Source organism: Bos javanicus, chromosome 12 (assembly GCF_032452875.1).
Source record: "Bos javanicus breed banteng chromosome 12, ARS-OSU_banteng_1.0, whole genome shotgun sequence".
NCBI lineage: Eukaryota > Metazoa > Chordata > Mammalia > Artiodactyla > Bovidae > Bos > Bos javanicus.
In genome coordinates, this window is record NC_083879.1 from 47,981,716 (window position 1) to 47,995,539 (window position 13,824).

The window sequence follows — 13,824 nt, forward strand, 5'->3', positions numbered from 1 at the left end:
GTCACAAAGTTGGACATGATTAAGTGACTGAACAACAACATTTTGTTTGTATGTGCAAGTGGGTAAAATTGCAATATTCTACCATTAGATCAGATTTACTTTTAAAAAGATCATTCAGACTTTGGTTTTAAGAATGTATGGGGGAGCAGTAGGATGAATGGCAGGAAGATATGTTAGGAGCCATGTGATGACCCAGATAAGAGCTGATGGCCTGAACCAGGGAAAAGTAGAAAGTAGGAGAGAAATGGGTAGATGTGAGAAATCGTAGAGGAATATTAGGACTTGGTGAATAATTGGAGAGGGGAGTGAGAAAACAGAAGAGTGAAGAACTGGCACGGTTCTCCATCTAGAGAATCTGGTTTGGGCATCTGGATGGATGAAGATATCATTTACTGAGGGAATAAAAGCAGAAGGAAGATCAGTTTTGGGTGGGCAGAGATTCTGAGCTTAGTTTTGAACATGTTGAGATTGAAAGTATTTATAATTATATTCATATACATACCTAAGAAGTGTCTCAAATTAGTCAAGAAATCCTGTTGATGCATTGGTTTTTTTTCCATATCTGTTCTTTCTTTTTTGTCTTTTTCTTCTACCACCATAATTGGGATTACAATCACCTCATATCTAGAAAGTTGAATAGTCTTCTATCTTCTGTTTCTCCTAGTACTTGTATAGGGCTGCAGTATTAATCTACTCAAAAGCTGGTTTTGCTGTATCATCCTCTATCTCACAGCATCTCAGTGCTTTCCTATTGCCAACAGAATGCTTTCAAAATTGCTTAGTTTGACTCCAAACTACTCCAACCTTATCCTACTCTTCCTTTACTGAGAATTTGCCTCAGTTCACCAAACTAGAACTTCAAATACAATATACTCCTTTCTCTCTTTGCAGCTATGCTCACATCATAGCCTTTTGCATGGCCTGAGCTTGCTTCTTCTCTCTATCCATCTGACCCTTTAAACTCAGCTCTTAAAGCTCACATCTTCCTTGGAGACCATCAGTTAACTCCATTACAGTTCCATTTGAGTCCCTCATTCTCCAAAACTCTGCCAGTGGCTGCCCATGCCCCTTACTCCCATTGGCACTTATTCCCATCTTGCATTGTTTTGCAATTTCATTGTGTTCATTTAATCTCCCGATACAAGATTGAGAGCAGAGATCAGATTTCATACTACTTTGATATTCTCCAGAGCACCTAGCATACTTCTATGTACAAAATAAGCACTCAGTAAGCATCTATCAACTTAAAAAACTAAAGTCCATTTTCCCCCTTCCTGCTAGTCTTATCTCTGCCTGAGTAAATGAAGTTGATACGTGAAAGCAGTTGAGATTAAGCATGTAAAGTGGAAGAGTAAACAGGAGACAAAGGAGATTTTAATGAAACTTCATGATGTTAAAAAAATCATTAACTATTAAATCTACTTTTAAAGCTTTAAACATATTTAGATTCCCTGTCTCATCCTCATAGCAATTTGGTGTATATTTTAAGTAGTGAAAGGCACAGAGGTGCTAAAAATTAGAACAATAATTTTTTTAATTGACAACAAAAATAAACTTGTTTTAATCAAAAAGTTTTTTGATTTTTCATATTATTTCATAGCAAAAGTCATAAAATCTTAGTGCATATCACTTTTTTTGCCTCTAAATTGGCTTTGAAAAAAATCTTATTTCTTTGAAAAAAAAAATCAATGAAAAATAAAATATTTAGAGCAAGTTTGTTGGTGTAGATAATAATGATTTAGTTCTGAATCTAAGTCTTCAATACATATCTAAGTTTGGATACCAAAGTAAGCACCAATAAAAAATAAAACAGGAAAAAGCACTCATACTATGGTTCAGTGCAAACATTTTCCATGAAATAAGCACTACTATTCTTATTACAGAATTAGAGAAGTCAACTTAATGCATATTTAAGTCAACAGAAACTGTTCTAGGTAAATGAATTTAATCTTTATGGTCACTGACACACAATATAATCTCGTTTCTCTCAGGATTTTCGTCTTTAAGTAACTAAGTGACTCATAAGCTCAGAAAATATTTTCTGGTACAGGTAAGTCAGAGCTTAGCATGAAATATTCTGAATATTTCTTCTCCTCTTCAGATGAGTATTTCAAAAATAACAGCTCCTTCCTGGAAGGTGTAATTGGCTTTTGGTTAGGAATGTCTAAAAATGATTGTCCTTTTGTGGAATGCATTTTAGGACAAACTAGAATATACTTTTTCCTTTCTCCATCCATCAAAATCCTACCAATACCTTAGGGTGTAGCTCAAATGTTGCCTCTTTTACACAACTTTGCTTTATCTGAAGGCAGAATTAATCATCTTTTGCACCTTTTTTTTGGGAGAGGGGTAACATTTCTTAAAATATTCATTTCAATTTACGAAGAAGTTCCATAGTTGGTGTATATATTTGGTTTCACCCCATGGAAATTATGAATTATTCAGTTTTATATCTCCCTTTATACCTTAACATAGTACTTTACATGTGGTAAGAGATAAGTGAATATATTTTATTTTTAAATATTAAAGCAGTTTAATCAAAATAATACATAATTATGGTTAAAAAATACTATAGAAGGGTTTATAAGGAGAAAACAATAGTTCCCTTTCCTCACCTGTCACTACCACAAATCTTGATTATCAGTGTGGTGGTGGTTTAGTCACTAAGTCTGTCTGATTCTTGTGACCCCATGAACTATAACCCTCCAGGCTCCTCTGTCCATGGGATTCTCCAGGTAAGAATACTGGAGTGAGTTGCCATTTCCTTCTCCAGGGGATATTGCTGACCCAGGGATTGAATCCAGGTGTCCTCCATTGCAGGCGTATTCTTTACTGTCTGAGCCACCAGGGAAGCCCTGATTATCAAGGGAACTACATTTAATTTTTAATCTTTTTTTGATTTAAGTTCTTCTCATGGTTACCGTCATTTCACTAAATAATATACTTAGTTCTCTATTTTTTTTTTTTTTTTACATTTTCTATTGATTTTCTGTTATGGAAATAACTATTATGGAAGAAGAGGACTTTTTTAAACTTTTTAAAACATTTTAATCTATCTTTCTCTCATGTTTAAGTTGCTTTTCTTGCTCAAAGATGGTCACCAGTCACCAAAATAAAGGGAATATTCTTAGATACCTTCTAGGGGCCTCTGTCTTCTCACTGTAATCGGCATGGTTGCTCCTCACAATGCTGGTTCACAGCTGCCATTTAGTGACTTCTTTCTTTTTGTTCTATCTTGGTTGAATTTTCTGGTTTCCAAATCTCATATTTTCTTTCTTATTGGTTTTCCATCCACATTTTGTGGAGGTGCATCCTAAGCAAACTTTAATGAGGGACGTTTAGGAGGGAAATTTTCTTAGTTCTCCTTGAGTTTTATTTGATTTAGAGCTTGATTGTATAAAGGATTCTGTATTGAAAATCATTTTTCCTCCAAGCATTGAAATACCGTCTTCTGTTGTTCACTGCTGCCAATGAGACATCCAATACCAGATGGAGTGTCACTCATTTGTAGATGAGAATCTCTAAGATTTGAGAATCTTCTCTTTATTATTGGGTTTTGGAAATTTCCCAGTGAAGTGAGGACATGTTTTGACTCTTCAGCTCTGGGATAGTCTCGATTATTTGCTTGATGATTTTATATCTAGTTGGACATGACTGAGCGACTGAACTGAACTGAACTATGTCTTTGCTGCTGCTGCTGCTAAGTCGCATCTGTGGGACCCCAGAGACGTCAGCCTACCAGGCTCTCCTGTCCCTGGGATTCTCCAGGCAAGAACACTGGAGTGGGTTGCCATTTCCTTCTCCAATGCATGAAAGTGAAAAGTGAAAGTGAAGTCGTTCATTCGTGTCCGACTCTACACAACCCCATGGACTGCAGCCTACCAGGCTCCTCTGTCCATGGGATTTTCCAGGCAAGTGTACTGGAGTGGGGTGCCATTGCCTTCTCCGAATTCACATACCATACTATTCGTCCATTAAAATGTACAATTCAATGGCTTTTGGTACATTCACAGGATTGAGCAACTATCATAATTCTGGACTTTGAAAATTTAGAATATTTACATCACCACAAAAAGAAACTTTATACTCCCTGACAGTCACTCTCCTCTTCCCTGTTCCCCAGCTCCTGGAATACACTTGTTGTTGTTCCGTCTCTCAGTCATGTCTGACTCTTTGTGAGTCCATGAACTGCAACACACCAGACTCCCTGTCCATTACTATCTCCCTAAGTTTGCTCAGACTCATGTCCATTGAGTCAGTGATGCCATCCAACCATCTCATCCTCTGTTGCCCCCTTCTCCTCCTGCCCTCAGTCTTTTCCAGCATCAGGATCTTTTTTCAATGAGTTGGCTCTTCACATCAGGTGGCCAAAGTACTGGGGAGCTTCAGCTTCAACATCAGTCATTGGAAGGACTGATGTTGGCACACACTAGTCTGCTTTTTCTCTATGGATTTGCCTACTTTGGATATTTCATATAAATGGAATCATACGATATGAGGCCTTTTGTATCTGGCTTCTTTCACCTAGCATGTTTTCAAGGCTCAACTATGTTTTAGCCTGTGTCAGTATTTAATTTCTGTTTATGCTATATCGCTTCAGTCATGTCCGACTCTTTGTGACCCCAAGGACTATAACCTGCCAGGCTCCTCTGTCCATGGAATTCTCCAGGCAAGAACACTGGAGTGGATTGCCATTTCCTCCTCCAATTTCTGTTTATGGTTGCATAATATTCTATTACATGGACATAAAACATTTTATTTGTTTATCAGATGATGGAAATTGGTCTTTTCCCACTATTTTTTTAATGAAAATAGTAACACTGTGAACTTTCAAGTGCAAATTTTAGTGTGACCCTGCTTTCACTTTTCTCGGATATATATTTATAGATATATATTTATGAGTGGGATTACAGGGTCATGTGTTCAGCAATTATACTTTAATTGCTTAGATCTTATCATATTTTCTTAGTTATCATTTTCCATGGTATCCTGCTCTTTATGATTTTAATATATTTTGAACCTCTCTGAGAAAAACCAGTTGGTTTCATTAGTTACCATTGTGTGCTCCAGAACTTATCTCCTATTCACTGATATTTTCCCCATTCTTAGCCCTCCCAATCTCTTTGTTATTTTGGGCTAAAATCTGTACTTGTGTTTAGCAACATTTTACTGGAGTGTTATAAATCCAGCAGGTTGTATTCAAATCCAGTAAATTATATTTATTGGAGTATTAATTTGTTAAATGATTATCCAACTGCCCCACTAAATGCCTATATAGTGGAGGCAAGTAGATTCTTTACATATTGTCTATCTTCTTACCTTTGTGTGATAGTCATGCTGTACCTTACAAAAATCTGAACTATGGAAAACCGACCTTACAGAGAAACAACCATTACAGCAATATATTTGACCCTAATGTGCAAGAGATTATGAACATGCTTTGACTTTCTCTTACACTGAAAAGAGAAGAATGAAAACCTTATTGATACTTTTTAAATTTTCATAGAGTTTGCTTTTGATTCACATTATGACCAAAGACAAATCAAAAAAATCCCCTCCGCACCATCTGTTAAGTAGAATTTATGATCTTTCCAGAGTTTTATCCCTGGAGAAGGAAATGGCAACCCACTCCAGTATTCTTGCCTAAAAAATCCCATGGATAGAGGAGACTGGCGGGCTACAGTCCATAGGGTCACAAAAGGCAGAAACAACTAGCAAATGAGCACAGAGTGTTATGGCATGAACTTGCTGACTACTGAGAAGTATTATATGAAACAAATTTCCTATGTTCAAACAAATCTAAAATAGTATCAGGTAGACATCATCTTCATGTACAGTAGGATGCCAGTCTGCTTCCCTTTCCTTTCCTGGAAGTACATGTAATTCTGGGAAACAATGGTCATTGATATGGGTTGCCATGAAGGGAATGAACAGTGTTACTCTTAGATATTCCCATTAATTCTTTTACAAAGGGTTTCATGGCTGCTGCCACCAGTCAGGAGCACTGATGTTGTGTGCTCAGTAACTCCCTAACTCTGCAACTCTTCCATTTCTGGGGAGAGGTTTCCTTATGAGTAAGTAGAGCCAGGTTACTTAATGACTATGTGACCAATACTTGTTTGATACTCTATTTGGTGGGATGTGAGTACTATTTTGTAATGAATGGGTAAATGGATCTGATGAATGCAGGTGACTTCCTTTCCAAAACTGAGCTCACTTTCTGCTGGGGAACTACAGGTTTCTGTGTATGGTCTTGAGAAAGTTTTCATTATTCATCAAGATTTTCCCATTGGCAAAGAGGGATACCTATAATAGCTTGATCAAATAGCCACTGTAGCATGATCAAACAAGAAACCTCAGAAATGAATGCTCCGTATGGCCCCATTTGTCAATACCTTTATATACATGGGTGAGACAAAGACACCACACACACACACACACACACAATTACTAGTGTGAGGCTTCATTCCTTTGCCAGTGTTAGCATCTTTCATTGCATTCCAGAGCCTATATGATTTAAATTGATAATGAGTTACAGGCTTAAAATTATATGCTCTAGGATGACTCATTATGCATAGGCATACTTCTATCCTCCAAATGTGCTTCTTTTAATTAAAGGACTGGGAAGCTTTTAGTGTGTGGATCTGTTAATCTAAATCGTGGAGAATAATCCTTTTCTTAGTGAGCCTTGAGCTGCATTAGCCCTGGCTGTCGCTTGTGATTTTCTCCAATAAATCTCATTTCCTTTTTTCTAATTTCTAATTGGTATCGGTTTGATGTTGCTAGTATTTAAAACTTAAACAGTCCTAAATTTTAAGCTACATTGACTTTCCAGGAGGACACATCTGAGCCAGGATTTCCACAAGTGCAATTCCATCTAGGAGTTTGGAGAGAAATCAAACTTGGGTGTGCTATATCAAGCCTCAGGTGTGTCCTAGAGACTGAATTCCTTGGCATTCCTTCTTTGATTTTTTTTCCTTCTATTTCTTCCATGGTCTTCTTTTTTCCCTTTCAAACCACTGCCATGGTGGCTTTTAAATGAATCTACACCTCAAGAAATAAAGGCACTTTTCAGTTCCTAGGGTTAATATCTTGTCAGTGAATTGAGATCAGGTCATCTCCGCTTTCACACCTGTCTGGTTTTCTATGGCAAAGGTATTCAGTGTTGAATAGAGGTCCCACTGCAGGATACGTAAGAACCATTGAATCTTAGGAGTCCTGGGCTTGTGAAAAATGAAGTGATTGATCTTATGAACCGGCCAGCAAAAGAAGACAGCAAGAATCTTAAATTATGTATTTGTTCATGAAAAGGCTTAAGGGCTCTGAGCCACATACAGCCCTTAATTCCACACAAACGCCTTTCACTGAAGCTAACAGCTACCATGGTGTCTTGATTGAAGTCTTTGGCGAACATACAGAATGTGTTGATAATTCGTATTATATCACACTGTAACTTAGGTGCTTGCCAGGGAAGCATACTTCTCTCTTCAGAAAAAAAATTAATATTTGCTTGATTCCCTGATAAAAGGAATACTACAAAGGAATATTGCAAAACCTTGAAGGCTTGGCAGGGTTTCCTATGTGGGTGGAAAAATGTTGTTCTGAAGCCAGAGTGGAATTGCTCATGAAAATATAACATGAAAAATACGTTAAGAAAGAACCTCAATCAGGGGAGAAAAAATACATATATAAATGTACAAAACAAAAAGCTTATGGACTTTACCAGCATGTATTAAATAAACATGATGATACAATGTTCTGAAAATGGCAACTCCTTGATATTAGAAATAATTGGAATCTCTTTCTTATGCTGACTTTAACCCTTATCAGATTCCCACTGTGTTGGATCTATGTCTATGGGGTGTTGATGTATTTATATCTTGCTCCTACCCCAAATCTACATCTACCTCAGTCACAGAGTGTAGCACTCTTGCCTCTCAGAAAGGAAGCTATTCTTAGTTGAGGTTATAAAAAATTTAAGTGTTGGAATGTCCCAAGTCTAGAGGCAAAATCCTCCCCTTATTCCAGCTTCACTCTCTGAACTCTGACTTTAACTGATTTCCATACGTTCCCCCTCTTACCCAACCATAACCTCTTATAGAAGCTTTGGCACAGTAATGACTTCCACCTTATGCCGCATGATAAATATGTGGGACAAAGGAGGGTGAACAGAGTTGTAAAAGACTAGGTGCTTGGAAAAAGATTTAGTATTTTCAATTAATGATTTATTTGTTTGTTTGTTTTTCTTTTAGTTGAGAGGGGCATATATTTTGAAGTGTTTTTGCTAAACCTTATTCTATAGATATGGATCAATCTTCCCCTTTATGAATATCTATTCTTTCCATAGAGGTCAGCGAATGTAAGGGATGTGACTTCAGAAATTCCCTATAAAGGAAAGACGGTTAAAGTAAATTGCCATTTTTATCCTATCTCATAGATCCTGGGCCTGTGTCTTAACTGTGTTTCTTTGTTAAAGATGTGTAGTCAATTTTCCCTAAATTGGAGAAGCTGCTGCTACTGCTGCTGCTAAGTTGCTTCAGTCGTGTCTGACTCTATGCGACCCCATAGACGGCAGCCCACCAGGCTCCCCCCTCCCTAGGAATTCTCCAGGCAAGTACACTGGAGTGGGTTGCCATTTCCTTCTCCAATGCGTGAAAGTGAAAAAATAAAGTGAAGTCGCTCAGTCATGTCCAACTCTTAGTGACCCCATGGACTGCAGCGCACCAGGCTCCTCCATCCATGGGGTTATTCCTTGCTAAATAAGGAATGGAAAGAGAAGGCTTCACAGAGCAGTTTGGGGGTGATTTTAAACAAAGGAGACACTATAGCTTAGCAGAAGGAGTGGGAGAAATGGATGATTAACTTTCCCGAGCAGTAGTTAATGAGTAATCAATGAAGCATTTCTTCAGTACTTCCTAGATTCCCAAAAGTGAAGTAGGCAGCATGAGAATCAATGAAGTCTCTGACATGATATTTAGCCTTAAAGGGAACTTAGCCTCTAGTTAGGTAATACGTATTTTACATATCAAGTGAAAGCACTGCATTCTATAGAACTCTCTGAATGCATAAGGATTTCAGAGAAGGGAGATGTGAGTGATTCATTGAGAAGCTGGGATAAGATAAAGGAAACTTAAAGATGGTCAGTGGAGAATTTAGGTGGATGCTGAGACTTACTGGTCTGAGAAATGAGTGGTTGCACTTGAAACCTGTTGAGGAGACATGCATGGTGTGTAGTGGTGTTTATGGAAAATTAGTTTGGGGACCCTGATCTTTGAAAGCAGATGAGTTTATCCTTGATAGAAAGGGAAACCTAGTGGGTTCCTAATGAAAGCGCTGTTCCAGGAAGATGAAACAGTCAGCAGGGGATCAGAACAGAATGGAGTAGTAAGGGATATTGGAAGCTGATGATTTGCTAGAAATCTATTTTAAAAAAAGCTTATCAAGGTGAATGTCACATAGCATAACATTAACCATTTAAAAATGAACAATTCAGTGGCATTCAGTGCATTCATAATGTTGTACAACTATCACCTCTATCTAGCTCCAAAACATTTTCTTTTTTTTTTTTTCAAAACATTTTCATTTTTCCTTTTTTTTTCGGCCACTCTGAGTGGCTCAAGGGATCCAAGTTCTCCGAACAGAGATCAAGCCTGCGCCTTTGGCAGTGAAAACATAGAGTTCTAACCACTGGACAGGCATGGAATTTCCAAAACATTTCCCTTATTTCTAAGTGAAAAGTCCTTACCTTTTAGAAGATGTTTTTGCCCATTTTTCAGCCTTTGGCTACCATCAGGCTCTATTTTGTCTCTACAGATTTGTCATTTCTGAATAGTTTATAAAATTTAATCACGTGATTTGTAACATTTTGTGTCTGGCTTGTTTCACTTAGCAAACTGTTTCCAAGGTGCATCTACCTTGTTGCATGTGTCAGTACTTCATTCCTTTTCATGGCTAAGCAATATTCTGGAAGTGTATTTCTGACTAATGTGGAGTAGAGTGGCATACAAGGTTAATCTAAAATGTGATTTGAAGCAAGGAGTCATGGTTAAACTCTATAATTCCATTTTGTTTACATAAGAGAAGAACCTAAGATGGTTATTTTGGGTGAATGGAGATAGTACCTCACTGATAGAATAATTGAAGGAAGAAAAATTTTAGGAAATAAGACTTGAAGTTTAGAGTAAGAGTGAAATTAGTATGTAGAGATATCTCACAGAGATATGAAAATTCAGGAAAAAATCAAGAGTTGAAGTCTAGAGTAAAACATTTGATAATTATTCCTTAAATTTAAACTGATAGTGGTAAGTTGGAAAATAGTCTGGATTAGGAATGGAACACTCTACAGGATATCAAAGGTAACTTTTATTCAGCAAAGTGTTTTGCTCTGCCTCTAGTGGGACAAAGTTGAAAACTGAAGACAGAGGATTTATGAAGACCAGGAAACATGCTACAGAAGTATTGCCCGGGCTTATAGCAGCTGGTGTGGCAGTGGGCATCCAGGATGGCACGAAGCTCAACAGTGCTGCAATTCTGCGAGATGCCGAATCTACAGAAATCAGAAAGGTGGCAAAAGGGTGGAAATTCCATACGATTTTGCATCAGATAGATTAGGCTTAAAACAAGGCTATGAATTATTCAGTTCAGTTCAGTTCAGTTCAGTCACTCAGTCGTGTCTGACTCTTTGCAACCCCGTGAATCGCAGCACGCCAGGCCTCCCTGTCCATCACCAACTCCCGGAGTTCACCCAGACTCACGTCCATCGAGTCAGTGATGCCATCCAGCCATCTCATCCTCTGTCATCCCCTTCTCCTCCTGCCCCCAATCCCTCCCAGCATCAGAGTCTTTTCCAATGAGTCAACTCTTCGCATGAGGTGGCCAAAGTACTGGAGTTTCAGCTTTCACATCATTCCTTCCAAAGAAATCCCAGGGCTGATCTCCTTCAGAATGGACTGGTTGGATCTCTTTGCAGTACAAGGGACTCTCAAGAGTCTTCTCCAACACCACAGTTCAAAAGCATCAATTCTTTGGCACTCAGCCTTCTTCACAGTCCAACTCTCACATCCATACATGACCACAGGAAAAGCCATAACCTTGACTAGACGAACCTTTGTTGGCAAAGTAATGTCTCTGCTTTTGAATATGCTATCTAGGTTGGTCATAACTTTTCTTCCAAGGAGTAAGCATCTTTTAATTTCATGGCTGCAATCACCATCCGCAGTGATTTTGGAGCCCCCAAAAATAAAGTCTGACACTGTTTCCACTGTTTCCCCATCTATTTCCCATGAAGTGATGGGACCAGATGCCATGATCTTCGTTTTCTGAATGTTGAGCTTTAATCCAACTTTTTCACTCTCCTCTTTCACTTTCATCAAGAGGCTTTTTAATTCCTCTTCACTTTCTGCCATAAGGGTGGTGTCATCTGCATATCTGAGGTTATTGATATTTCTCCCAGCAATCTTGATTCCAGCTTGTGCTTCTTCCAGCCCAGCATTTCTCATGATGTACTCTGCATATAAGCTAAATAAGCAGGGTGACAATATACAGCCTTGACGTCCTCCTTTTCCTATTTGGAACCAGTCTGTTGTTCCATGTCCTAACATGTTCTAACTGTTGCTTCCTGACCTGCATACAAATTTCTCAAGAGGCAGATCAGGTGGTCTGGTATTCACATCTCTTTCAGAATTTTCCAGTTTATTGTGATCCACACAGTCAAAGGCTTTGGCATCCTAACCCTAACCCTAATGAATTATTACTTCAATGTAATTAAATGAGTTATTTAACTTTTCTGAGCAGATTAAATGAGATAACATTTGTGAAGGTGAAAGGTACGTAGTACTCAGGGAATTACATATATATGTAAGTACATATGTATATGTGTAATGTATATATACATGTAAGGCTTCCCAGATGACTCAGTGGTGAATAATTTGCCTGCCAGTGCAGGAGATGCAGGATCCGTGGGTTTGATCCCTGCGTGGGAAGGATTGCCTGGAGCAGGAAATGGAAACCTACTCTAGTATTCTTGCTTGGGAAATCCCATGGACAGAGGAGCCTGGTGGGCCACAGTCCTTAGGGTCACAAAGAGACTTAGTGACTGAGCACACACACACACACACATGTACATATATTAACACACATGTACACACATATGTATATACACATACATTATAAACACATATATGTGTATATATATATATATGTATTTGGTATGTGTATGTATTTGGAGGGGTGGGGCAGGCACAGAAGTATCCTGAAAACTGTACAGGGTTCATGCTTTGGAGAGGTGAACTTTTTTTTTTGGCTGTACCGCTTGTGAGAATCTTAGTTCCTCAACCAAGACTGAACCCAGTGAACTCTGCAGGGAAAGTGCAGAGTCTAACCACTGGACCACTGGGGAATTCTCTGGGAAAGATGAATTTTTAAAAAGAAAAGTGAACATAAAGACAGATCTATTCATTTATTTGCTTTTAATCATTTATTTATTTTATTTTGTCTGTTCTTAAAAGGCTGTATGAAGATAGTTTGCAGAGATGCATATCATAAAAGAGTACTATAAGGATAGTTTGTGAAGGCACATATAGTATAAGATCAAAATAAGTAAAAATTAGGTTTACGAAAAATGAGACAAAGGGAAAAATATGACAATAAACAAGAGAAGAAGCCTCAGGTTAGTTTAGAATAGAAGTCTATTGCTGTAAATTTCATACCTTTGCTTGAGACAGGCTTGAAATCTTAGATATTGTTCCGTTTGATACAGAGTTGTTTAAGAGAAACTATCCTGCTGATCAAAGGCTGAGAGAGGGAAGTGAGTGAGGAGGCTGACGTGGTGGTTAACTGCAGACATTAAATGGTTTTCTTCTGATGGATATTCACTTTATTGCTGCAAGCACATTCTGCTGTCCATCTGTTAGAAGCTTATGTAAAACTTGGCTTAATTTGGTTTTCAGGAGCAAGTTTAAACAGGTAAAGATTGTACCTGTGAACTTCCATGTAGTTCCTCTATTATTTTGCACCTCACTGAGGGTTTTATTTATTTATTGTTTTGAAACCCATATATTGAAGCCATTAGAGGGAGTATGAAAGAAAAAGTAGGTGTCCTTGGTGGCAAAGGACTATGGCAATTGGGTTGTTTGTTCCCAGGATGGACTGGTTTACCAAGAAAAGTGGAGCAGGGTTCAGAAAGAGGAGGCTGGCTATCTTAGCACCTTCTGGATCTTCAGTTGGGCATCAATATTTTGTTTGAACTAAATTGCCAGAATATCAGACACATACATATTTTAAATATAAACATGCTTCAATAATACATTTCTAAGCCAAGTATACATAATGTTTTGATTATCTGATCTTATCAGTCACCCACATATTAGTTCTAATCCTGTTAACAGTGAATGAGAGCCAGCGTTACCTTGAAAGATCGTATGCCCATGTCTGTGCAGCTTTAAACATCTTAAAGCATTTCAGGTTACCTGCTATGGTCTGAATGTGTCTGCCCCAAATCTATGTGTTGAACTCTAACCCCTAAGGTGATGGTACACAAAGGTGGGGCCTTTGGGACATTATTAGGTCATAAGGACAGAGCCCCTTTCATGGATCACTGCCTTGTTATGGCAAAGGAGCTTGCAGAACTCAATGAAGCTATGAGCCATGCTTCGCAGGGCCACCCAAGACAGATGGGTCATAGCAAAGGTTTCTGACAAAACATGATCCACTGGAAGAGGGAATGGCAAACCGCCCCAGTATACTTGCTGTGAGATCCTCATGAACTGTATAAAAGGCCAAAAAGATATGACACCAAAAAATGAGTCCCCAGGTGTAAAGGTGTCC

At 38.3% G+C, this 13,824-nt stretch overlaps 1 long non-coding RNA gene across 1 annotated transcript; it reads right to left on the bottom strand.

The window, feature by feature from the left end:
• Positions 1–10,340: 10,340 nt before the first annotated feature.
• LOC133258467 (uncharacterized) lies at positions 10,341–13,547 on the bottom strand. The gene is made up of 2 exons (XR_009740034.1): positions 13,406–13,547; positions 10,341–10,546 (listed from the first exon to the last, which is right to left on the bottom strand). It is a non-coding gene; the product is annotated as an uncharacterized LOC133258467 (long non-coding RNA).
• Between the last annotated feature and the right edge of the window lie 277 nt (positions 13,548–13,824).